This window comes from Microcebus murinus, chromosome 14, assembly GCF_040939455.1.
Source record: "Microcebus murinus isolate Inina chromosome 14, M.murinus_Inina_mat1.0, whole genome shotgun sequence".
Taxonomy (NCBI): Eukaryota; Metazoa; Chordata; class Mammalia; order Primates; family Cheirogaleidae; genus Microcebus; species Microcebus murinus.
In genome coordinates, this window is record NC_134117.1 from 31,128,432 (window position 1) to 31,154,503 (window position 26,072).

Here is a 26,072-nt window from a genome sequence, read left to right on the forward strand (position 1 = left end):
ACTGGCCAGCCACTAGCCACAGGTAGCTACTGAGCACTTGAAATGTGGCTAGTTAATTTTTACTCATTTAAATTAGAATTTAAACAGCCCCATGTGGCCAGTGGCTACCATAATGGACAATGCAGCTATAGAGGGCTGGGTTCCCAATCTGGCCCATGAAAATCTATTTAAGCCATAACACAGCTAAATCACAGCACCAATAAACACAAGGCTGCAATCTGCATCCAGGGAGCAGAGAGGAACACATGATGCTAGAGAGAGTTCTGTCCTCCTTTTCAAGCCCCATGGTTGGCCCATGGCAAAGTACATCTTTGAAATCTTCTTCCTCTCCTTCTCCATTCCCCACTGCCTGATCTCCAGCCCTCCTCTTTGGGACTCTGCACATCTGGGTCACAGGCTTCCCTAAGACCCCATCAACAGCTCCCAGCCCTCCTCCAATAGCACCATGCTCCCCAATTACCTGCCTTTCCTCCCCTCAACCAAACCCCTACTTGCTCAATGCCAGAAATCTCAACTGGACATCGGGAGGAATGCAACTTCAGCAAACAAACTCACACACTTCACTGTTTCTACTTTTTCTCGCTTCTTCCCTGCTTCTCCTTCTGAACTTAGAAGCTCTGAGCATTTTGTTGTTGTTTTTCCACAGCAGAAGTAGTCCAGGGAGAGAGAGAAGGAGCCAGGACTGAAGCTGTTGTTGTCCTATATAGGCTGCTTGTCAACCAGGTGTGTGGAAAGTGGAGACTGCCAAAACACATACACACACACACACACACACACACACACACACACACACACACACACACACAATATGGTCTCTCTCTGTGCAAATCCCTCCTCTTGCCCAGGCATGGGAAACATCCCCTGTTCTCTGCTTTAGAAAACTCTTCCACCATGCATAGTCCTTCTCAATCTTCCTCTACTCATTTAGAAAATTACAGGTAACAAATTACATATCAAACACATTTTTTAAAGTCTACAACAAAAGTCTAGAGAAGAATATGACTAAGAACGGTTGCAAATAGAAAAAGAAAAGCAACCACCTTCACTGGAATCTAGCTTTACCACAACCCACTGGAGTACAGAATTTTTAATGACACAGGTCAAACTTGAAACACACCCAAACAGCTTATGTTACTAGAAGGACTAGAAGAATATCCTTCCAGCTCAATCTCACCTTTTACCTGGTCCCAGGACATGGACCAAAGATGATTATTAGGCATGGCTCCTGGGTATAAACAGAATTTCACCTATGGGGCTGTAAATGAGGGATAGTGCTAATGGTAAATATTGTACATTTCTCTAAATCCCTTCAATTATATTATCTCCTTCTGCAAAGTAGAGATTTATGTTGTAGAACCAAGGTCTTAACATTTAATACTGGCCTCCATTTACTAAAGAGCCTTCTAGATACAAGTATTATGCCAAGAAAGCCACAGTAAATGCCTTCAGTAGGGGAAATGAAATGTCTGCATAAATAACTCTCATAGAAGGTAGAGTGCAGAAAAGGCCCCTCAAGATAAAATGTTGCAGAACTCAGAGGTGGGGGGTGGCTATTTCATGCTGGGGTTCCAGGGAAGGCCTCACAGCAACAATATAACTCAATAGGAAGGGTCGTTAGGATTTAGTGAATGTGGGAGAAGATGGGCCATCAAGGAAAAGGAAAAGATGTTCCACACGCCAATGTCCTCAGTAATTCTTAGAAAAGTATTCATGAAGACATGAACCTAGGAATAGTCCACTCTCCCCCCAGTGACAACTGGGCACCTGTACAGGCATCTATGGGGCCACCTGCCTCTGCTTCCCAAGTCAGACTCTCAAAAATTCTTCCCAGGCCCACTGATTCACACCTGTAATCCCCGCATTTTGGGAGGCTGAGATAGGAGGATCCCTTGAGGCCAGGAGTTCTAGACCAGCCTGAGCAACACAGCAAGACTTCCGTCTCTACAAAAAAAAAAAAAAAAAAAAAGAAAGAAAGAAAGAAAAGAAAGAAAAGAAAGAAAGAAAGAAAGAAAGAAAGAAAGAAAGAAAGAAAGAAAGAAAGAAAGAAAGAAAGAAAGAAAGAAAGAAAGAAAGAAAGAGAGAGAAAACAAAATTAGCTCAGTGTGGTGGCCTGGGCAGCAAAGCAATACCCTGACTCCAAAAAAAAATTCTCCCTAGTGGGGACAGCATTCTTGACCTTGGCTGCGCCCATTCTGTGGCAGTGGCCCCACGCTACCCCTACTAGGGGTTCCTAAGAGAAACACACCAATCCTCCAGGGATCTCAATGACCTACAGGCAAATTTTGCATAAGGCAACTGAAATTACAAACTTCTGGATGAAGTGAATCCTACTTAACATCCATCCAGGGCGCTCACTATTTAAAATGACGCTGATTAATCACTAAATGATTAATCTTTCTTACGCTAAATAATTGGTTGAGGCAGTTCAACTGCCTCATGGTTTCAACTCGGAGCAAGCGGGGAGAAATCCCACAAAGTTACACTGTGCCCTTAACTTTAGCCATGACCCAGGACTTCTAGCTCTAGGTTATTTACTATTGCAGGGTTAAAGGACTTCAAGGAAAAGACATAGCCATTCTTCCAGTTACCAGTGGAACCAGATCCAGTATTATATTTTCTAGGACTTGATGTACATAAATCTCTCCAGGAACAATCTCTTGAGTACGTTCCTTGAAATGCTGCTGCTAGGTACCGCCACAAAAAGAGCTTATATTTTTCTTCTTTGTACTGGCCACCTCCACACCGTCCACACCACAAGAAGCGGCGACCTGAGGCAGACATCCGAAGGAGTGAGGAGAGCCCTTACACGGTGCCACCCAGCGCCTGCGACGGCTGGGGGCGCCTTGCTCGGCTCTCCGCGGGAGGGTGAGGACACTCTTCCGCCAGGTCCTCGGAGCTCGGCTGCTGCCCTGGGCCGGTCCACCGCACTCAGACACAACCAGCCCATCTCTCCCCTTCTCCAGTCCTCAGGGACCGAGCGACTGAGCCGCTTCCTCACCTCAGCTCTTCTGGCGAGCAGCGCCGGCGTCCCCAGGCGCAGCGCCCCTCTGGGACCTGCCGTCTGCGCGCCTGTCGCTGGCGGCGTCGGGTGTCCCGGCTACCGTGAGGCAGCCGCGGAGGCGCCCACGAGCGCGCCAGCACCCGGCAAGCGCCCGCAGGCAGAGCCCGGGCGCGCCGCCGCCGCCCCTCCCGCCGCGCGCCCGCCCGCAGCCCGCCGCGCCCGCGCGCCCGCAGCCCGCCCGAGTACTGTGAGCGCCGCGCCGTCCCTCGCTCCGCGCTCGCCCGGCTGCGCGCTGCTCCGACCGCGGCGGCGGCGGTGCGGGCGGTAGCGGGGCCCCCGCCCTGGGCCGGGCTTTCCCAGAACTCGCCCGCCCCGGGTGAGAGGCCGCGAGCGCCGCCGCGGGCCTCCGGGCGGCCGGGGGAGCGGCCTGTGCCGGGCCCGCCCCTGGCTCCGGCCGCCGCGCGGGGAAGGAGGGCGCGGAGGGAGGACCCGGCTGCCGCCCCCGCCCAGCCCCCGGCCCCGGCCCCTCGGAGCCGTCCCTAGGCTCAGGCCCTGGCGGGAGCCGGAGACACCGCTGCTGGATCGCCAGGTTCTGGGGAGGGCGGGAACTCCAAACCTCAGGCCTCAGGGATTTAAACGCACATTACCCCTGGTTGACAGATATGGAAACTGAGGCTTATGGCGGTTAAATGGCATGATCAAGGTCACTCTAGTAGATGGCCGCACCAAGTCACAAATCAGTTCATTCAACAAGTATTCATTCATTCATTCACTCATTCATTCAGCAAGTATTCGTTGAGCTCCATCAATGTGCCCAGTGCTGTGCCAGACTCCGTAGAGACTCCTTTTGCTGATAATAATGGCAGCCATTCAGGTCGGTGGACTCCAAATCCGGTACTCTTTCACCGCTGAAGCAAACCTGGAGGTTTTCACAGCTGCCAGAAACTACAGGGTCTGTACAGAGCCTCCTCCACTGCTGGAGCCGTTTTTATGAGCAGTCGGCGTGAACCTGGAGAAAAATCAAATCCTCTTCCTCCCTTTTCCCTAAACCTGTGCCTTCCTCTTTTTTACCTGTTCTAATGGAAGACCCTTCCGAGGGCTTCCCCTCTCCTCCTGCATCCAAGCAGGACTCATTTCTGTGGCTCATAACCCCTCTCATCTGTCCTCTCCCTTGGACTAAATTCATCCTTCAAACCACAGCTGTATTAGTCTTCCTCTTGTACAAACTTAATCTATGCAGAAAATTTCATGGGCTCCCTATCGCCCTCCAAACTAACTCTCCGTGGCTGTAGGAACCCAACATGCCCTGGCTAATATGGGCCACCCAACAGGATGTCTCCCCCACTCCAGTTGTGTACCTGTACCTAGGCTGACCCTCCCACCCAGAGCGTCGCCGCCTCCCACATACTTTCTCTTGCTCAAGTTTGGCCGTTTTTTTCAGGTCCCTCTCAAAGTGATCCCCTTCCTTGGAGCCTCCAGAGCACAGGAGAGGTTGGAGCAAGAATGCAGAGGAAAGCCAAAGAATTCTGCCTATAAGAAAAATCTGCCAGTCTGGTCCTTAAACTGTTTTGCTGTTTTCTCACCACTAGAATTTTAATGAAATAAAATAACATTACTGCCTCCCTGGAGAGCTGGTTTCCAAAAGGGCTCCAAGGAAATTCTTTGTTCATTAACAACTTGGGATCTTAGCTCTAGAGCAATGGGAAGTGGTCATTTACTCCAGACCCTGAGTCTACATTGTCCTGCACAGGTGAAAGAAGGGGCCACAAAAAATGTAGCATCGCTGACAATAAAAAAGTGGACTATTTATTTAATATACAGTATTATATTATGGTTTTATAATTTATTCAATGAATCCAGTAATATCAAACAATATCAATCACCTGGAGCCCCCGAGGACTTGTGTTTTTTTTTTTGTTGTTTTTTTTTTTCAATTTGGCGCTTGGGAATTAGATTGTTACAAACTGGTGGATGAATAAGCAGTTAACATTGAATCCTCCAAATGAGTCATTGCACCATTAGTAACCAAGGCGAATCCAGGTCCACTGAACAGGAAAGTTATCTGAGTGTCATAATCAACGTGGCCCCAGTCCTGGAAAGGGGTGCCTTCCCCAAATCTTTGCAAAGAGAGCAGGTCCAGATCGGTGTCCTTTGCTCGCCCCCTCGCTCCCTGTCTAAATGAGATGGGAGGGAGTCGTGTCCCCGAGGCTGCCTCACCGCATTGGAATGTCTGAGCTAACAGTACTTCCAGAGGGTTCATTGCTCCTCTGAACAGCACTGCCCAGACTTTCTGGAGATTTTAATTCACTCCCCAACCTCGCCAACAGTTGCACACAAGGTGCCTTTTTTACACCCTGCTCTCTGTTCAGTGAAACACACAGACCATCTCTGGGTAACAATGGCTCCATTCAAGACTTTTTCAAAAGTGCACCATATAACCTCCACGCTGTGGGCTGCTGCCAGCCATTATCTCGAGGAAGAAAGACTGTTAGATAAAATGCCTGAGAATTGGGGAAGCCCTGGACAATTTCCATGGAAAATTCGGCTTCAATAAACTAAGTTATGCATCTCTTTATACAAGACCATTCTGCATAGTCAACGACAACAGCCCCAAGACACAAGGCTGCGGAAACTTTATTTAAATATAGTGCATCTATGTTTGAAATTTCAGAAAAAAAGCACGCATCTCCTTTGAGCCTGTTATATAATAGTCTCCATTCAGTGGAAATTGATTTATGTGCGATAAGTGTTGGGACTAGGAAATTTAAGTCATAAAATCATTTTAAGAAATGGAATCATCTCCCCTCTTTCTTTCTGCCTCCTCTATCCTGTAATTTTCAGATGAGGGGGTGGTCTCTGACTTCATGGTTGTGGCTGCCAACAGGAGGCCCCACACCCTGTACCGCACATATTACAGAAAAAGGATTGGCCCTTTGCCACACTCAGCAAGCCATCAGTTAACCCGTGTATAAACATACCCTCAGGTTGGGAACTGAGTAGTCAGTACAGGCATCATTGACTGATACATTGGTCTTTGTTAACTAGCTGCTAATTGTCAAGCAAAGAAATTTGCCAGCCAGCTTCTGGGTATCTTTGAAAGCCAAGGAAGAACGAAAGGACAAGCCAGACCTTAGCTTTAAGGGTCACCATTTCCTTCCTTTTGAAGTCACTGCATCCAACTATACCAGGCATACTAGCTGTCTGCAGATGAGCTAGTGAGTTTAGACAGTGAGGAGAGAGCCAACAAGCTATTCAGAGTTATCTCATGCATGAGATGAGATGCGCTAAGGCAGTTTGAGGTTGGTGAAAAACAACCAGCTTATTAACACAGTAGGTGTCTACCTGTGTGAGGCGGTTGGGAGTGAGGGTGAAGGCGATCCCAAGGGAAAAGTAAGCAAAGCAGGGAACGACGATCCTAGACGCTCTCTCTCCATGGCCCGTGCCAGGGGTACAGGCCTGGGTGTGGGACCACTTGAGTGGGAATCTCAGATCCATTCCCTAAGTATGAGCCCTCAGATAAGTTACTTACCTCTCGGTGCCTCTTTTCCTCTTCTGTAAACTGTGCCTACTCCTCAGGGTGGAGGTGAGGATGAACTGAGCTAATGCATGTGAAGCACTGAGAACTTATAAGGCTTTGTCAATTAAATAAATAAGACCCGGAACTTTTTTATTTATGCTTATGGTATTTAAAAGCCATGCTCTCCTTTGAATATTCCAAATATCTGGTGAATGTTTTGACAGAAATTCGTCCTTTTTCTTCTTGAAACATTCAGAAATATCATCATAATACCTGATTCAGAGTTGCTGTCAGCAAGAGGTAGGTCTAGCCCAAATTGTTTCAAGGAACAGATAATGAAAAGATACAAAACACAATTTGTAAAAATGTTTCAGCTACACTGGAATTTCAAGCATAATCATTGGACCTGGAGACTTCTCTACATGTAGTTTGGGTTTTTTGTTTTTCCTTTAGAGACAGGGTCTCACTGTGTCACCCAGGCTGGAGTGCAGTGGCCTAATAATAGTTTATTATGACCTCAAACTCCTGAGCTCAAGCATTTCTCCCACCTCAGCCTCCCAAGTAGCTGGGACTACAGGTGTGCACCACCATGCCTGGCTAATGTTTTAATGTTTTGTAGAGATGGGGTCTCTGGATGATGCCCAGGCTGGTCTTCAAGTTCCAACCTCAAGCGCTCCTCCTGCCTCAGCCTCCCAAAGTACTGGGATTACAGCGTGAGCTACTGCACCCAGCTTCTAGATGTAGTTTTCAAGGTTATGTATTGTTCTTCAGCAGCCAAAATATTCCTTAATGCAAGAGACCCCTAATATGATCATGAAACTCAAAGGAAAATAGTATGCACTTGAAAAACATCATCTTGGTGGGGGAAATGGGGAGATATGGGTCAAAGGGTACAAAGTTGCTGTTCTGTAGAATGAATAAATCTAGAGATCTAAAGAACAGCATGAGGCCAGGCGCAATGGCTCACATCTGTAATCCTAGCACTCTGGGAGGCAGAGACAGGAGGATCACTCAAGGTCAGGAGTTTGAGACTAGCCTGAGCAAGAGCAAGACCCTGTCTCCACTAAAAATAGAAAGAGATTAGCTGGGCAACTAAAAATATATAGAAAAATAGAAAAAATTAGCCGGGCATGGTGGCGCATGCCTGTAATCCCAGCTACTTGGGAGGCTGAGGCAGAAGGATTGCTTGAGCCCAGGAGTTTGAAGTTGCTGTGAGTTAGGCTGATGCCACAGCACTCTCTACCCAGGCAACAGAGTATGACTCTGTCTCCAAAAAAAATAAAGAACAGCATGAGGGCTATAATTAATAATACTGAACTGCACACTGGAAATTTTTTAGAATTTAGCTGCTCTTACCACACATACACAAAAGTGGTAAACTATGTGAGATGGAAATGTTAATTGGCTTAACTGCAGTAATCATTTCACTATGTATATGCATATCAAAACATCATTTTGTATACCTTAAATATATACAATTATTTTTTTCTAAAAGTAAGAATTTAGCCTAAAAACAAAAAAAGTTAATTTAAAAAATTTTTGACAAAATTTTCTTTTTCTTTTCTTTTTCTTTCTTTCTTTCTTTTTTTTTTTTTTTGAGACAGGGTTTCCTTCTGTTGCCAGGATTAGAGTGCAGTGGCATCATCATAGCTCGCTGCATCCTCAACCTCCTGTGCACAAGTGATCCTCCTGCCTTAGCCTCCCCTACAGCTAGGACTACAGGCATGCACCACCACATCTGGGTAATTTTTCTATTTTTTGTAGAGACATGGGCTCGATCTTGCTCAGGCTGGTCTTGAACTTCTGGCCTCAAGTGATCCTCCCACCTCAGCCTCCTAAAGTGCTGGGATTACAGACATGAGCCACCGTGCCCACCCTGACAAAAATTTAAGTAGTGGGTTAGCAGCAGCATTTATTTGGAAAATATTACATGGTTCATTAATTTAAAAATAAAATAAGCCTCAAAGAGGAAAAGAAAAAGAAAAACTTGGTCTTTTCTAAAAACTTTGCTGGAGCAATCTGCTAGGAAAGGGCTGTGGCTTCTGGGTGACTCCAACCGTCAGGAGATCAAACTGGCCCAGTGGAGGACATGGGGTTGGGTTTGCACAGGCCAATTTGTTCACCGATTCTCCCACTGGAAACTCAGGGCTGATTAGTTCCCCAAGCCTCCAGTCAATCCCATTATTTGGTTTCTCTGCCATTTCTCCTTCCCTGATCCTAGCATGTCACAATCTGCAAGCATTTCCAAGCCCTTTTATTAATAATTACCTTGTTAAAGGCCGGGCTTGGTGGCTCACGCCTGTAATCCTAGTACTCTGGGAGGCCGAGGCGGGTAGATTGCTCGAGCTCAGGAGTTCAAAACCAGCCTGAGCAAGAGCGAGACTCCATCTCTACTATAAATAAAAAGAAATTAATTAGCCAACTAATATATATATAGAAAAAATTAGCCGGGCATGGTGGCGCATGCCTGTAGTCCCAGCTACTCGGGAGGCTGAGGCAGCAGGATTGCTTGAGCCCAGGAGATTGAGGTTGCTGTGAGCTAGGCTGACGCCATGGCACTCACTCTAGCCTGGGCAACAAAGTGAGACTCTGTCTCAAAAACAAAAATAATAATTACCTTGTTAAGCACATCTTCCACCACTCCTTCTGCCACATGATGATACGGATGATAACAGCAACCATAAGTGAGTGCTCACCATTGTGCTGTTCTTTTTTTCATTCATTCAAGAAAGAAGTATCGAGCACCTACTCTCTGCCACACATTGTTCTAGGTGCCAGTGGTAGAGCAGTGAACACACAGTCAACAAAATTCCTGTCTCCATGGCACTTATATTCTGGTAGGAGTAGACAGGAAATAGAATATATATATATATATATATATAAGTACAACATATGGTATAGTAGAAGTTGATAAATGCTTGAGAAAAGGAAAGCAGGGAAGGAAAACAGAGCTTGGGGAGAATTGCAGTTTTAAATGCAATGGCCAGGTAAGACCTCACTGAGAGGTACCATATGAGTAAAGCCTGGAAAGAGGTGAGAGAGGATAGAAGAGGCTGCTTATTTTCCTCCAGTATAATTTCTCCATTTGTTTCTTTTAATTATAAAACTGTTCTTCCTCACTCTGGGAGGATTGTGCTCCTCCCCACAACTGCCCAGCTGGAAACTCCTTTCCCAGCCTCCCTGCCTCTGGGCATGACTAAATTCTGGCCAGTGGGATGTGAACACAAAAGACAGTGTTCAACATCCAGTAATGCCCTTTAAGTTGAAGCTGTTTGCCTTTGGTTTCTTTTCTGCCTCCCCAGTGTCTGGGAATTGTCAAGATCTGGGGTAACTCTCTCGGCCCAGAAACGGAAGCACTTTGTAGACAAAGCAGAGCTGCTACAGCAGCCCTGGACCACTCGCTATGGGACTGCTACATGGAGTCAGGGAAGATTTTTTTTCAAGTGGAAGAATTATTGAATATTATTGTGTCAATCCAGTAGAGAGAGAAAATGGATAACGCAGAACAAAGTGGCAAGAATTTCTGTAAAAATGTCCTTGAGTGGATGGGATCTTGTGTTCAAATAGACAGGCCAGCCTTGGGCAGGAGCACAGTTCATTTAAAGAAACAAGAGAGGCTAGGCACAGTGGCTCATGCCTGTAATCCCAGCACTTTGGGAGGCTGAGGCGGGTGGATCAGTTGAGGCCAGGAGTTCAAGACCATCCTGAACACCACAGTGAGACCCTATCTCTACAAAAAACTAAACCAGGAAAAGAGGAAAGTGAAGGTAGGAGAATGGTGAAAATCAGCGAGGATGAAGGTTTGTCATGCACTGTGCTAAACATTTTACACACTATATATTATTGTATCTATCTTCACAAAAAATTCTATGAGTGGATACTAGTATCATTTCTATTCTAGAGATGAGAAAAACTGAAGTTCAGAAAGGTTAAGTAACTTGCCCAAGATTACACAGGTATCTAGATTTGAACTCATGCAGTCTGGTTCCAGAGGCATAACCTTTACCCCAGCCTTCCCCGGACATCCTTCCCTACTGAAGTCACCTTGCTTCCTTCTAATACCACATCATTCTTTGATTCCTCTACAGGAAGAGCTACGTTTTCTCCCCCAGTTAACAAGGCAGGAGGAAGGGCTGCCTCGTTCTCCTGCTGCCCCACCGCCACTTTTCCCGCTGCCTCCCTCTTTCAAAATGTATGCCACTTGCATGTTCCAGTTTTCTTCTGTCTTCACCAAAGACTTTACCAAGGAGTTCCACATCCATGCTCCCTTTCTGGAACATGCAGTGCCTTGCATGAGGGCAGGGCCTTGTGTGCACTGTATCCCATCATGGAAGACAGAACCTGCAAAATGATAAGTTCTCGGTACATCCAGGAACCTCTTACCTCAGTGCTCTTATTTCTACTCAAACTCAGCAGTGAGTTTTTGGGTGAGGTCACATCTTAGCCCTCTAAAGTCTCTCCTCTGAAATTCCCTTTACTGATACCAATTGTCTCTTCTTCCACTTTCATTCTTGGGTGGATGAGTCCTTTTCATTCTTATTTACCAGAAGCAGCTTCTTACTCTACACTATCTGTCTCACCCTGACAAAGACATTGCAAGCAGTGTATAAAAATCAGAGCTCAACATTTGCAAAATGTGTCCCAAACCTGTCCTCCTGAGCACCTAAAACCTATATTTCTATTCTGACTCCTCTTCTTCCTTCTGTTCATCTTTCCTCCTACCCTCCCAGCCCTTCCTATATCCTTTTAATCTCTCTTGTTTTCTCCAAATCACTCCACCTCCCACTTGTTTTTATAATATAACTAACCTCTCAGCTTGACTTTATTCATGAGTTTGGCATAGACTTTACTAATTCAGGTAGTCCCTGGTTACAGATGACCTGACTTTCAGGCCTCTGTACTTACAAACAGACTGCCAAGGCTCCCTATAAGGATAATTTATAATTAAATAATCAAATTAATAATTCAGGAACTAGTTTCTTCCACGCAGGTAAACAAACCTACAAGGTGTAAGCAGTTCATTGGCATAGCATCTTTACACTATCAGCTAGTCTCATTGTTTATATGGTCACTTACGCACAGCATCACTTTTGTCTTGACTTTTTTATTGAATTTTGTGAGTCTGTGTTCCCCCTTATGATCATGTTTCCAAAGCAAAAATCCACTGCAAGTCCAGGTGAGCCTGCAGCAAAGAAGAAGGTGATTGCAAATGGAAATGAAAGTAGAAATAATTAAGCATTTGAAGAAAGCCAGAAGCCATCCTTCATTGGGAAAGTATTAGGCTTCAGTTGCTTGACTGTCAGAACAATTTTAAAGGATAAAGTGAGAATAATGGAACATGTGGAAGGCAGTGCTCCAATGAAAGCATCAATTATTGCTAAACAGCACAGTGGATTAATTATTGAAATGGAAAGGTTATTGATTTGGTTAGAAGATCAAAATAAGCATAATATTCCTATTAGCTTGCAAATTAAAAGAAAGAGCACAATAGTTTCTATAACTTATTATTACAGAACAGGGGTATTATTATTATTATTACAGTATCACATTGTTATTATCACCACCTATGAGCCATTCTAGTATTATTATTATGATTATTATTATACCATATATGTACTCTTTACCTTCTTTAGTATACTCATGAAGAATAGGGACTCTGGAAGCAGAATGCCTGGGTTCTTTTACAACTGGTCATGATATTTGGGCAAATTACTTAACCTTTCTGTTTCTCAGTTTCCTATTGTGTACATAGGAATTACAGTAGTATTTATTTCATAGGTTTGTTACGTGAATTAAATGAGTGAAGGTGAACATAACTAGAGTTACAGTAGAGAGTAAAAAATCACATCAGAATGCTATAAAAATTGTATACCATTAATTTTTAAAAGAGATGAAATGGAAAATTTTTAACTTGATTTTTGTTTCTTTTTTAAACAAATTCATTTATTTAATAGCTATCACAGGGAGCATGATTCCTCCAACTTTGTTCTTCTTTTTCAAGATTATTATGGTTAATCTGGGTCCCTTGTATTTCCATCTGAATTTTAAGATCAGCTTGTCAATTTCTGAGAAAAATGCAGCCAGGTAGGGCTGCAAAATGATACAGCCACTTTGGAAGACAGTTTGCCTGTTTCTCATGACACTAAACATACTCTTACCATACGATCCAACAATCACACTCCTTGATATCTACCCAAATAAATTGAAAACTTAGGTCCACACAAAAACCTGCACACAGATGTTTATAACAGCTTTATTCACTATTGTCAAAACTTGGAAGCAACCAATATATCCTTCAATAGATGAATGGATAAATAAACTGTGGCACATCCATACAATGGAATATTATTCAGTGCTAAAAATAAATGAGCTCTCAAGCCATGAAAAGACATAGAGGAGAGTTAAATACACATTACTAAGTAGAAGAAGCTAGTCTGAAAAGGCTAAATACTGTATGATTTGAACTTTATGACATTCTACAAAAGGCAAAACTATGGAAACAGTAAAAAGGCCGGGTATGGTGGCTCACGCCTGTAATCCTAGCACTCTGGGAGGCCAAGACAGGAGGATCGCTTGAGCTCAGGAATTTGAGACCAGCCTCAGCAAGAGCAAAAATAGAAAAAAATAGCCGGGCAGGGTGGTGCATGTCTATAGTCCCAGCTACTTGGGAGGCTGAGGCAGGAGGATTGCTTGAGCCCAGGAGTTTGAGGTTGCTGTGAGCTAGGCTGATACCATGGCACTCTAGCCCAGGCAACCGAGCGAGACTCTATCATGTTTGCTGAATAAGTCACCAGAAACTCACTTTTATATGAACCATACCAGCACACATTATTCCATTCTGATTTTCAAGTAGGATCCACTCTGATAAATAAGATTTATAACATTCATGTTTTTATGTCTCATTATGCCCTGCTGGAAAATTAGGTAACCTTAGATGCATTATGGTCACTATGATGCCATTGAGTCAATCTGTGCTGAAGGACCAAGAGTGGCAGCAGCAGTGGCTAACATTTATTTACTATGTGCCAGGCCCTGGGAATTACCCCACTGAATCACTGAATGATTAGTCCCATTTTATAGATGAGAAAGCTGACACAGGCAGTAATTTTCCCAAGTTTGTATAGCTACTAAGTGGAAAATCTACTTTCCAAAGCCAGGCTTTGTTTTTCTGGAGCCTGCTTGGTTAACCTCTATTACTATACTGCCTTTAGCTAATTTCCTGAGAAACACTCTCTGAATGCTTAGTTTTCTAGCTCATCAAATGGGACAGGGAACGCTCGGGAGCTGGGGGGCTGTTCACATGGGTGCTGCCTGGGGGAAGAACAGCTTCGGAAGGATTGACATGAAATCAGAGGGGGATTTATCTGAGCTGTGTGGCAGCAGCACAGCTGGGTTGGAGAACAAGGATTGCTGCTGAAAGAGCCAAGGTCATCACTGCAGAAGTTGTCCTGAAGGTCACTTCCATAGCTGAGAACACGAACCCAAATGGCCTCCGTGAGCAGCCAGGAAGGGGATTCAGAACTAAGGCAGCAAACAATGAACTCACGTGTGGGAAGCTCCCTGCTTGTGCGTGGGTACAAGGGACCTGAAGGGCTTTGGCAGTCATGGGGCAGTGTCTCCGCTGTGCCATACTGCAGGAACACCAGATGCCTTTTCCGCTGTGCAGCTCACACATGCCAAGCAGGCGCCCTGGGGCCAGGCAGGTGGCTGTGTGCAGCAGCCTCCCTCTGAGGAGGGAACACTGCCATTTGTCATGGCAGTGGGCCCCCGATATGGGACTCATAAGACCCTTCCAATCCCCTGCCTTCTAACCACGAATACTTGGAACAAACCATAGTCCTGATAAGTGAGACCAGTTGCAGTGTATTTGTAACTTCACTTGCTCAGTGAAGTAAGAACATCATAGAGGGCTGAGCAATGACAAAAAATAATAATCAAAATAAACATTTATTGTATGTCTGTCTGCTGTGTGAAGGGCTTTTAACACATTCTCTTCTTTTGCCCTAGAAGGAATAATAGGTTAATCTTCAGAGTGACAGGGGGAGAAAACACTCTAGGCTCCACCCAGGTCCTCTCTTTGCACCATACTAAGGGCTTCAGAGGTGGAAAGGCGTTTCTCAAGACACTTTCCCATGCACGGGTCATCACAAGGTGATCAGTAGTGAGTTTTCAAAGCTTATTTCAATGCAGCCACACCACCCTATTTTAGTTTCTTTATAATCTTTTTAACAGCCTGATATGTTTTCCTGTGTATTTGTTTATTGTTTGTCTCCTCTCACTATTATGCTGTTTTCCCATATCCTGGGACAGAGGCTAGAATCAGATGCCATCTCCCCAAATGCTGGTTGAAAGAATGAATGTATAAATGTGTGAAGACCATAGGCAGAATCTACAATTTAAAGATAAGGCTCATCCCAGGTATGTTCCCAATTAAACCAATTAAAATTTTGATTTAGAAAATGAAGAAAGTTAGAATGCTATCACGGACTTTTCAAAAGGATTCACTGAAAAATATTTTTAATAGTCCCACAAATGCCTAAAAATGTGACTTAAGTACCCCAAAACTGACTTATTTCAGAAAACACTGATGTATACTTTTTTCATTGAATATGGCTACTGCATAAACTATAACACCCTCGAATATAGTCTGAATACATAACTTCCTTTGTTTAATCAAAGACATTTTTGGACCGTGGCTCCAGAATGTAGATCCTTTGCTATTGATCCAATCAATGGATAAAGTGAAACAAACATCATCCTCTGTGACTGAAGTGACCAGAAACGTGCACCAGGCATGGCCTTAGCTGCTTGGACAGAGCTTTCTGGAAAGATTTAGGAGCCTTACTCTATGTATGTTCCCAGGAAGTATCACCCCCACACACACACCCAAGGTAAAATGGAAGTACTGGTACCTCACTGAGTTGTAAGGACTGTATTGGTTTCCTGTTGCTGATGTATCAAATTACCACGAACTTAGTGACTTAAAACAACACAAATTTATTATCTTACAGTTCTAGGGATTAGAAGTCCAAGTTCAGCCTCATTAGGCTAAGGTCAAGGTGTCAGCAGGGCTGGTTTCTTAGGAGGCGCCAGGGGAGGCTCTGTCTCCTTGTGTTTTCTAGCCTCTAGAAGCTGCCTGCATTTCTTGGCTTATGGCCCCGATCTGACTACCACTTCTGTTGTCACGTTTCCTTCTCTGAGCCTCCTGTCTCCCTCTTATAAAGATCCTTGTGATGATCTTCAGCCCACCCGGATCATCTAGGGTAATCACAATCACCCCATCTCAAGATTCTTGATTTAATCATATATGCAAAGTCCATTTTGTCATGTAAGGTAACATATTCACAGGCTCAGACGTGGTTGTAGTTAGGAGGCCACTATTCAGACAGACCTTAACCTGGGAGAATTAGTCTTGGGCTTTGCTTTGTAAAATACCAAGTTATTTTCTAATCTGATCCCTTGGTAGCTGTCCTGATTTACCTTACTTTTGTTCTTCCCTTAGGTCAGTTATTGCTATCATATAACAGGATATGCCAGGCACTACTTTACGTACTTCATACGTTTTAACTTGCTTAATGGAGGCACAAAAAGGTTAAGTAATTTACTCCAGCTATTAAGTAACAGAATCAGGATTCGAACCTGGGCCATTGCTCCCTAGAGTTAATGACTACACTTCTTGTCTCTTGGATAACCCAGCTTTCTCCTGACCACCCTGGTGTTGATTGTGACATCTCAGTTAAGCTATTTGACATCTCAAAACGTCGTCTTCAGACTCTGGCTCCCACAAGGACACACCAACGTGGCTTCTGCTTTAGGCCAGGTGCACCCTCAGTCAGGCCAGGAGCCTCCTTCAGCCCCTGGATGGCTTCAGGTCAACTGACCACATTGAATCTCTGACCCCTCAAAGCCAAGGATCAGCCCTTGACCATGGTAACTCCAGAAGGAGTCAGTTATTGAGGTCTAGCCAGACACATTCCTGCAGCCTTTACAATAGTATCAAAAAGTATTACTTTTGTAAATGGAAATGTGACTCATGCTTCTGTTTTTCATTGAGTACATGGAAGCAACAGTTAATGCAATTTGGTCTGAACTCCAAACATAATTCCACTGTTAGAAGAGCAGTCTTGCTCAGATTTATTAGAAGCTGGAGGCTCTGCCATAGTTATTAAAGTTTTTCATTATTCATCTATATTAAGCTAAACGCAGTTTGGTAAGTCAGCCAACACAGAGCTACTGCTCTGACTATATACTTTCCTTGACCCAGGAGTTTCTAATCCGACCATGGATGCTTGCGAAATCCATAGGCAGGCTTCACATAGCCTATGGGTGCACCTTTTGGACAGTGATGGGTTTTAAGACTTAATATATACCAGGAAACAAGAAATGAGGCTCAGTTAAGTGCTCCAAAGATGGTGTATATTACTCACCACCTCCATTGGCCAAAGCCACTGTCTTAGTCCATTCAGGCTGCCATAACAAAACCTCAGTCTGGGCACCTTATAAACAATAGAAATTCACTGCTCACAGTTCTGTTTGCTGGGAAGTCTACGATCAATGCACATTCAGATCTGGTGACTGGTGAGGGCTCATTCCCTATAGGTGGGCATACCATGTGCCCTCATGGCAGAAGGGAAACCCCAACTCCCTCAAGCCTCTTTGTAAGGGCACTAATCCCATTGGTGAGAGCAGAGCTCTCATGACCTAATCTCCCCCTAAAGGCCCCACCTCTTAATACCATTGCATTGGTGATTAGGTTTCCAATATGTGGATTTTGGGGGGCACCATGTTCAGACCATAGCAGCCACCATCGTCGTTGACTTACACAACTGCCAAGTGTCCTCTTTGGCCTTTGTCACACTCTTACCCCTACCATCTCTTCCCTAGACAGCAGCCAAAGTGACCTTTTCAAAGCGTAAGTCAGACCATGTCACTGTGATACTCAAAACCCTTCAGGGGCTCCCGCTCCACTCAGAAGTTGCTCCTCAGCTCAAAGGCCCTACATGACCTTCTCCCTGACATCTCCCTCTCATCGTCCCTTTTGCTCTTCCCTCCATTGCTGCACTCCAGCCACGTTGACCTACTTGCTGTTTTTGAACACGCAGGGCTTTTTTATTTTACTTCATGGCCTTTGTGATTGCTTTCCCCCAGATATTTCCATGGCTTCATCCCTCATTTCTATCAGGTTTTTTGCTCAAATGTGGCCCAACCAGTGCACTCTTCCCTGCTGAATTATAAAATAGCAACCCCCACAGCCTCCACTCCCTGGCTTTCTTTATCTTCCTTATTCTGTTCTCCTTTTTTTCCATAGCATTTATCTGCAGCAGGAATATATTGATTTATTGATTCAATTACTTTCTGTCTCTCTCACTTAATGCTCCATGAAATCAGTGACTTTGCTTGTTAACTGGTATCCATGGTAACTAGGATAATGCCTGGCACTGAGCAGATGCTCAATAAGGAGGTTTAGAATGATGGTTAAGATGCAGCCTGGACATAGACCACCTTGGCCCAAATTCTGGTGCTGCTTTTAACTGCTGTGTGACCTTAGGCAAGTGTATTTACCTGTGGCTCAGTTTCCTTATCTGTAAAGTGCAGTTAATTACAGTACTCACCTCGTAGGGCAGTAGTGAGACTTAAATGAGTTGATATGTCAGGAAGAGAGGCTGACATGAAGTAAGCACTTGATAGACATTACATGTTATTTGTTCATGACCCAATGCATATGCAGAGCATCTAATATGGTTCCTAGTGTTTGACAAGTTCTCAACTAATTAACACAGCCAACAGTCATGCTTAGGCCCCAACATATCAATGCAATGACATCTAAAAGTATCTGAAAAATAGATAGTCCAAATTTGCCTTGAAGATATACTTCTACAAATTAAACACAACAAATACACACGGTTATTCATTACAGCATTATTTGTAATACTCAAATATAAAATATTGAAAACAACCTGAAAATCCTGTCTAGGAGGCTGGTTGAACAAATATGGCACAACCACATGACAGAATGCCATACAGACACAATAAAAAATATAAAATATTTCTATTAACTAATGTGGAGTGGATGCTAGGATATATTAAATTAAAAAGGCAAGGGTATATTTCACAAAAGGTGCTGAAACAATTGGATAGCCACATGCAAAAAACTTCTTGACCCATATCTTATACTTTATTTAAAAATTAACTGAAAAATCAAGATAATGAATAAGTCCATCCCCAAAGTATACCTCTAGCAGGATAGCCTGGACCCCCTACAGCTTGACTGCTGGGTTCCAAGAGGGAGCAATCGCAGAAGACAAGCCTCAACAGAAGAGCGAATCAAGCCTCTATTTGATCATGCTTGCTAGAGTCCCATTGACCCAAGCAAGTCCGATGGCCAAATCTAGGGTCAATGCGAGAGAAGACTGTACAGGGCATGAATACCAGAAGGCATGGTTCATCAACAGCCACCCATATAACCATCATACTTTGTGTAAAGTTTTTCACCTTTGAACCATATAAAGAGTCTACATTTTCAAAAAATTAAATTAAATAAATGTGGTGAAAAACACAAATTATAAAATTGAACACGAATACAAATAAATACAAACCTATATCAAATTTATAGTATAGCCTCATAGAAAAGGAAATAATACAAGAAACTTTTGAACATCATGCTCTAATAGCATACCCTCAGTGGGCTATATATTCTAAGGACAAAAAAGGAGTTCAAGAAAATCTTGAATTTTACTTAGTAGGTTTTATTTTGGTAGTAGTATTGACATAGTAACTGAAATTACTTTGTGTATGCTGTATGATAGAGTAAATATTTGATATTTGGAGAACCAGGACTCTCACTGTGGTAGAAGGGACACACAAATGTGGAGTATAGGAAGGAGAGGATGAACCTTGTGATGCTGTATTGAATTGGAGGTATTACTGTGAAGTCATGATTTTATACATAGTTATACACATACACACACACACACACACACACACACACGAATAAACATTAGCTCTTTCCACAGACAGGGCCTCAAAGCAATGACACCCTGTAGCAATGAGCAGGTTTCTTTGGGGAAATTGCTCATTCCAGGTCTGGGGCAGTGAAAGAATAAGCTGAGGCTGGGTGTGATGGCTCACGCCTGTAATCCTAGCACTCTGGGAAGTGGAGGCAGGCAGATAGCTTGAGCTTAGGAGTTCAAGATCAGCCTGAGCAAGAGTGAGACCCGGTCTCTACTAAAAATAGAAAGAAATTAATTGGCAAACTAAAAATATATAGAAAAAATTAGCCGGGCATGGTGGCACATGCCTGTAGTCCCAGCTACTCAGGAGGCTGAGGCAGCAGGATTGCTTGAGGTTTGAGGTTGCAGGAGTTTGAGGTTGCTGTAAGCTAGGCTGACGCCACAGCACTCTAGCCTAGGCAAGACAGTGAGACTCTGTCTCAAAAAAGAACAAGCTGAGCCTGGAATATCTTACTATGCCAAAAAGCAAAGACGTGTTGAAAGAGTAATGGGGACATGTCAAAAGGAGACAGGAGTCAGCTTGAAGGAGATCTCACTGGCCAAATTCTGGACAATTTGAGCTTCAAAAAGAATAACACGCTTGAAGCTCTTACTCGAGGGGGGAGGAGGGCATGGTCAATATATGTAACCTTAACACTTGTACCCCCATAATACGTTAAAATAAAAAACAAAATAAAAATAAAAAAAAATAAAAGTTCTTTGTAAAAAGAAATAATAATAATGATGTTAATAGATTATAATACTGTATCTAAAAAAGAATCCATGAGTTCATATTGATATTTTAAAAAGAGGATATGGCTCATTTATACAGAAGATGATCTGCTAATATATGAAAAGGAATAGTAATTGAACTAGAAATCATCATTTTTTTAGCCAATAACATAATAACTAATTAGGAATTTTCATCAATAGACCGCAAATACTCTGAGTGAAATGTTGTTGGGGAACGGGATATTCACTCAGTCTCCAAGTGTCACCTCCATGGATTACTTATTAATTACAAAGGGAAAAGGTGCTTTTACAACAGACACCACTTTAACCCAAGTGATAAAATTTAGCATTACCAATAATTGGGCAACTTGACATTCCACACTTCCTGATGGGGAGTAATGGGAAGTACACGTCATCACCTATACAGCGTTCTTGACCAAAAGCTTTGACCTGAATTTAGTCATGAAAATACACTGTGGCCAATCCACAATGTGGGCCATACTGTAAAACAATTGGCCAGACCTCTCCAAGAAGCGTCAGTGTCATGAAAGAGTTAAAAATACACCAGGGCACTTTTCTAGTCAAAAAGAGAGTCAAGAGGTCTGACAAATGCAGTGAGTAAAGCTTGATTGAATCCTAGATTTAAAGCAACAAATCTAAAAGACATTTGGGGATTATTTGGGAAATTGACATACGTGCTGTATATTAGATGCTATTTTATATCAATGTTACATTTCTTGTGTATGATGTGCTTGATAATACATAGGAGACACAAGATGGAGTATTTAGGGGTAAAGTATCATGTCTGCAACTTTCAAGTGTTTCCGCAAAAAGACATTGTGTGTGTGTAGACAAAAAGAAAGAGAGAAAGAAAGAAAGCAAACGTGGTACATACAATATTAACAATTGGTGAATCGAGGTGAAGAGGATAGGAGGCTCAGTATACTGTTCTTTCAATTTCTATGTAGGTTTAAACATTTTTAAACTAAAAAGTTGGGGAAAGTAATAATAGAAAAGTAAACAGTTCAAGAAAAACAAATACCGTTTAACACTTATTAAAACAGTTCCTCCCACCTCACGGTGCTTTGTTTTGTAAAATAACATCCAGCACTGCCAAGGTCTTGAGGAAGCTGGTACAGTAGCAAAACCATGGGCTCAAGCCATGTGGGCTGGCTTGCAGCAATGTTCGTCACCATAGGAACACTTCCATCTTGGTTGAGGCAGTCACTGTCCTGAGGGTAATTTTCAAGGAATTAGGATGACAAAAGTAAAAAACTATGCCTGAAAATTAGAAATGAAAACAACCTAAATGTCTAACAATAAAAATTAGGTTTAGGAAATTATGCTCCACCACTAGTGAGCTTATTACACAAGTATTAAACATGGATTTTAAGACTTCCTAAAATAAGAAACAAAAGTTTATGACTAGCCTTTAGTTCTTAAAAAAAAGAAATGCAAAATTGTATGATTCCAACTTTGAAAATAAAAGCATGAAACCATATGAAGAAAGACCAACAGGTAATATATAAACATTAAATTTGCTGTATTAGGATGTCAGAATTATGGATGATTTTTTTTCTTTAAAGTCATTTAAAACTGTTCCAATTTATACACTAAAGAAAAAAATAATCTCAACATGGTTAAATTTATTTGTATATAAACTTTTATAAGGGCACCATATTTTAGCATATGCTGGTTATTTGGATATTCTAAAGATCAAATGACAAGCTAACCATGCAAAAAATATGTGTGCCAAGGATATGAGCTGTAAGGAAATGAGAAAGCTCAGAACTATGTGCTAATGGTAGTGGTATCCTGAATGTTTTTATTTCTCTTGATACTGTTATTTTATCAGTATATTGTAAAAAATAATTTAAACAATAAAAAATGAAACCCATATTTATCATTCATTCAACACTCACTATGTGCTTTACATATTTTATCTCTTTTAAGCTATATACCTACACTTTAATGTAGGAGTTTTTAAGTAGGATGGCTGTAAGAGTTGTTTTTCTCTCATCTCTCAACTTGCTGACTTCTATATCTTCGTTTGGAGACTCTTGTTATTCTGGTCCTAGCACCTTTTCTCCCTACACTGCTGAGAGCATCTCCAATCTTGCTTCGGAGGAGCTATACCTTCTCCATTCTTAGCACCTGTTTTGGGGGGAGCCAACGCTATATCCCTTAACCAGTAAAATGTGGTGGAAGCGACCTTCTGAGAATTCTAAGACTAGCTCACAAGAAGCCTTGGAGCTTTAACATGCTTCTCTGGGAGCACTCACTCTTGGAGCCCGGAGCTTCCACATAAGAAGTCTAACTTGGGTTGTTTCCACATCTTTGCAATTGTAAATTGTGCTGCTATAAACATTCAAGTGCAGATGTCTTTATTATAGAATTTCTTTTTTCCCTTTTAGGGAAATACCCAGTAGTGGGATTGCTGGATCAAATGGTAGTTCTACTTTTAGTTCTTTGAGGTATCGCCATGTTACTTTCCATAGAGGTTATACTAATTTGCAGTCCCACCAGCAGTGTATGAGGGTTCCTATCTCTCTGCATCCACACCAACATTTGTTGTTTTGGGACTTTTGGGGGCAGTGGAGAGGATGGGTAAATTCAACCCTAATGGGTGCAGTGCACACTGTCTGGGGGATGGGCACGCTTGTAGTTCTGACTCAGGTGGTGCAAAGGCAATATATGTAACCAAAGTGTTTGTACCCCCATAATATTTTGAAATTAAAAATAAATTAATTAATTAACTAATTAATTAAAAAAAGAAGTCTAAGTATCCTACTGGAAAGAACATGTGGAGAGGCCCTGAAACTACATGGAGAGAGAGGAACAAGACCTAAGTTTCCAACTATCTCAGCTAAGGTGCTAGGTGTATGAGTAAAGTCATCTTAGGTCTTCCAGAGCAGCCCAGCCATAAGTAGAATAATGATTCCAGTAGATGCTGGAAGGAGATGAAGAATAACCCAGCAAAATCCCACCCATGCCTCGGCCTCTTCTGGTAACTGCAGAAGTGCTGTGGTAAAAATATTTATTTGTTTGTTTATTTTATGAGCAACAGAATTCAGCTTTGGCTAGTCTATGCAATGTATTAGTTTTCTATTGCCACTCTGGCAAATTACCACTAACTTAGTGGCTTAAAACAACACAATTTTATTATCTTAAATTTCTGGAGGTTAGAAGTCCCAAATTGGTCTCCCTGGGCTAAAATCAGAGTGTTGGCAATACTACATTCCTTCTAGAGGCTCTAGAGGAGAATCCATTCCGTTGTCTTTTCCAGCTTCTGGAGACCACCTGCATTCCTCAACTCATGGCCCCTTCCACCGTCTTCAAAGCCAGCAGTATAGCATCTTCTAATCTCTCTTGGACCCTGTTCCCATTATCATATCTTCTCTGACTTTCCTGGTTCCCTCTTTCCGTTATAAAGATCCTTGTCTTTATAATATACATTAGGTCCACCCAGATAATTTGGGATTGTTTCCTCATGTTTAAATACTTAATTTAATCACAGCTACAAATTCTTTTGCTATATAAGGTAACAAGTTCATAGATTGCAGGGATTAGAATATGGATATATTTGGGAGGTCATTATTCCACCTACCACATGCCATAGAGGGATATTTTGGAAGGACATTACATTATATTCTGAGAGCCAAGGAGAATTTGAACTACCAAGATTCAGGGGAGTCAGGATCCTAGTTATCTCTAGGGGACCTTAGCACCAAGATTAAATAACAGCTTTAATAAACAATTATACTTATGAAACTCTTACTATGTATCCAGTACTGCCCTAAGAACCCCACGTGTGTTATTAATTTGATCTTCACTTCAGCAGCATGGGGTAAGTCCTGTTATCTGCCCCATTTTACACATGGAGACACTGAGGCACAGAGACCTTCTTACTAGAGCTACGCCCTTGATCTGGAGAAGTTCCAAAGACTTTACTGCCTTTGTCTCGTAGCTCACAATTTTTTTTAAATTAAATCGCTCATGCTCAATTCTAATCCACAATTTTGAAAACCTGGGACAGATCCGCCAAACTTGGGTCAGGAGACCACCCTGGACAACGGCTGCTAAGAGGGTCTAGTGACACAATAGCCAATGGGTACCACTCTCAGAGAAGGGCGCAGTTGTACAAGCCACATACCCACTCCAAAAAGCATCCACTGCAAGAGTAAAGATTGCTTCAGAGGCCTTCTATGGCAATGAAAAAAATGTATGAATAACTCAAGTAAAATTTGACACTCATAGTGATTTGTGGAAATCCGTGCACAAAAGAATGTTTTACTACATTTTGCAAGGTTAGCTACTTCATAAGTAAGAAATTGGGGCTTAAATGTTGCCTTAATACTGATAGAATGATTTATTACTCTCCTGTAAAATGAACAATATTTTCCATATTCTGGAGAACAAAGATTTCTGTTGCCAAAAAGTTTGGGAAATGCAACATTTCTCTCAGAAATTTATATCTTATTTTACCATATTAAAGAATAACTCAAAGGAACCTGTTTTATTCTGTTTATTGGTTAAACTTGCAAGCTTATTTTCTTAGCACAATATTAACATATCTTTCTATGCAATGTTTTTGTCTTGACATCAATTTGAGTAGCTCCTAGGTAGAGCACAGATAAACCAAAATATTTATGGAATTTCACCTTTTCTCATCATGACAGCTAACGTTTAAATTCTACTCAAATATTATTATTTTTGCTAATAAGATATTGATTTTCAAATGCACGGACCAGTACTTTTCGAAGTGTGGTCTCAGGACCAGCCACATGCACATTACTTGGGAACTTGCTTAAAATGCAAATCCTCAGGCCCCACTTCAGCCCTACTGGATTAGAAACTCTGGCAGTGGGATCCAGCAATGTGTGCTTTAAGAAGCCCTCCAGCCTTTTCTGCATAGGCTAACGTGTGAGAGCTACTGCAGGAGACCATTCAATGGCCATGCTTGATAATGTTGAACTCAGTGGGGTCTCTCATAGCCGATGAACCCTGAATCAAAACAGCTGTCCTAGAGTGATCAACTGTCCTGGTTTGCCTGCGACTAAGGAATTTCCTAGGATGCAGGACTTTCGGCTAAAACTGGGGCAGTCCTTGGCAAGCTGGGATGGTTGACAACCCTCTTCCAGCCTATCTCTTTCCATTTTACAGAAGAGACAATGGGGGTTAAAGGGCTCACTCAAGGTCCTAGAGCTGGGACACTGCAGAGGGAGGGCTCGCTCACATGCAGAAAATTTAGTCCAGAGATTGAGCTCCTAACGGTCATGTTGTACCACCTGCTAAATAGGTGAGAGCCCTTTTAGCTACTGGCTGCTCCATGACAGAGTGGTGGCTGGCTAGAGCTGGCTTCTCAGAGCTCAGGCTCCAAGCATGTCTCCATCTGAAGGACACCTCTTGTGGGAATAAAAAGAAGTCCCATTTATGGGGATCAGAAAAAGACAACCTCTTTTCCATGCCCCACCAATAGCGCAATATAGTGACAACTGCCTGGCTTTGGATCCTGGCTGCCCTGTGACCTTGGGCAAGTAACATCCTCTACATCTCAGGTTCCTTATTTATAAAATGGGGGTGAAGATGGTGCCAGGACCAAAGGATTAAGTGTGTGAATGCCCTAAGCACAGTACTTGGTACACAGTAAATAAATGTAAATAAGATGAATGAGGGGGGCCACTCTCACCTTTTCCTTTCAGGCTTTGGTATCTGATGTACCTGGCAAGCTCCCTTTTTCACTGTACTGCAGAAGATGACAAAGAACCAAGGGATGGGAGACTGTTCTTTCAGCAAGCACTGCATACTGTTTACCTCTAGCACCGTACACAGT

At 42.7% G+C, this 26,072-nt stretch overlaps 1 protein-coding gene across 3 annotated transcripts in view; it reads right to left on the reverse strand.

The window, feature by feature from the left end:
• The window catches only part of PLCE1 (phospholipase C epsilon 1), a 288,193-nt gene extending 285,080 nt beyond the window's left edge, over positions 1-3,113 (reverse strand). For 2 of the 3 annotated variants that reach the window (XM_076009963.1, XM_012766294.3), the window contains exon 1: positions 2,999-3,113. The gene's annotated coding sequence lies outside the window, so the exon portion shown is untranslated. Of the gene's footprint in view, positions 1-1,847; positions 1,939-2,998 lie in introns of those variants that run through there. The other variant, XM_076009962.1, reaches the window with a different exon arrangement.
• Between the last annotated feature and the right edge of the window lie 22,959 nt (positions 3,114-26,072).